Genomic DNA, 1990 nt, shown 5'->3' on the forward strand with positions numbered 1-1990 from the left:
TAGTTTGCTGCAATTTGCTGTAGTTTGCTACAATTTGCTATAGTTTGCCGCAATTTGCTACAATTTACTGCAATTTACCTTATACATTTCCTAACACTGCTAGGTAATCTCTTACTAACACCTCTAGGCATTAGCCTATTATATTTAAACAGCAGTTAAAGAAGCTAAACTAGCAGTTATGTAAGCAAAACAGCTTGTTAAGGTATTACATGTACTACATTAATGCTTGCCTTAATAAAGAGGCAGAGGCAGAGGCAGAAGCAGCGCTAGAGCTCCCTAGCACTCTAAGAAATTCCTGCAGAGGCAATAAACTATGCAAGCTGCAGCCCTACAACTAGGGCTTTAATGCTAAAACAATTAAATTAAAGATATTAAGTAGCAGTATTAGGCGTAGCGTGGCAGTATTAGGCAGTGAAAGGAACAGGTGCAACGCTAGAGAACGCAAGGTGCAAAGAATAGGAAGACTATTATTATAATAAGGTAGGCGCCCTGCCTGCTAAGCTAATACTATACAACTTTCCCTACTGTACTAAAAGGTACGCACAAGAATACTTAAGCTAAGTATTCTCGCATAGTATAATATATATATATAGGTAATGCTAGGGTAAGCACTAGCACTAGTGGTTGTCTCTAGCCTAGCCTAAACCTCTATAAGCGAGAGAAGGCCACGTAGTTAACTGTGCCAACCTTGTTATACTGTAAGGCTAGGATAGCGCTTACGTGCAACAGGTATATATACTATTCTGTACGCAATAATTAACTGTTAGTTAATTATTTACACCTTTTTAGTTGTATTAGCGTAGTGGTACAGAGCTCTGTCCTTATATATACATTATGCTACAACTATTATTTAACCTAAATAACCTACCTTAATGTACTAACTATTGCTCTAAGCAAGCTTTGCTTTTACAGATTATTTATAAACTGTTGTAGTATTTTAAATAGCTTTTTATTATGTATTTCTTAGTTTAGCTCTAATCTAGATAAGACTTTGCTATAGAATAAAATAGAGCACTAATTTTTTATTAGCATGTTTCTAAGATAAGACTTTTACTACTACTTTATTAAAAGCGTTAGTTTTAATTTTAGTTTACAACATAAAGTTAAAATAGTAAAGTGTAGGTATTTTTAGTAGCTTAGACTTTAGCTTTTTAAAAGCTATATTACACTTTAAGTTTATATAAAAAAAGTAGTAAAACTTTAAAGTATAATAATTAGTTTTACTATATAACAAAATTTTAAAATAAATTACTAATAAAATTTAGTAAAGCCTAGAAAAGATTTTACACTTATTATAGTAGTAGGCGCCTACTAGTTGCGCAGCACTTTTACTTTCTCTTAGTTAACTTTTAGTTCTTTATTTAAAAGTATATAGCTAAGATACTTTATTTAAGTAATATAAAATTTACTTTTTTTAATCTTTACTTATAATTTTACTTACTAGAGCCTCTTTAAAACCTTTTTAATATAAAGAGTATAAGTTGCCTTATTTTTAAAGTAAATAAGAATGTTATTTAAGTAAGTAATATAAAAATTATCTAAGTAGTTAATTAATATATTATTTATATAGCACTAGTAAGTTGCTAAGCTATTATATTTATATGTTTTATATTATGTCTAAAAGGTGGTATACTTTTCTATGCTTAGGTCTATCCTAATCTTATTAAAAGCTGCGTAAATATTAAACTTTATAAAAATAGCTATCTTTATAAGTCTTAATAGAAGTTTATCTATGTGTAGTATTAGATACACATTTTTACAGGTAATAGTATTAAGTTTATAGTAATTAATATAAATGTATAAGTTGCTATTTAGTTTCTGTACATAAAAAATAAAAGATGTAAAAAGGCTTTAACTTTACTTAATAAAGCTATATATTAAATTATTTATAATATACTTTTTTATTACCTCTAGTTCCTTAACATTTTATTTGTATAAAGGGCTGTAACTGTTAGAAAGAGGTTTTATAAAAACAATCTTATAGTTATAT

The sequence above is a fragment of the Lindgomyces ingoldianus genome (assembly GCF_010093535.1).
Source record: "Lindgomyces ingoldianus strain ATCC 200398 unplaced genomic scaffold BDR25scaffold_33, whole genome shotgun sequence".
NCBI lineage: Eukaryota > Fungi > Ascomycota > Dothideomycetes > Pleosporales > Lindgomycetaceae > Lindgomyces > Lindgomyces ingoldianus.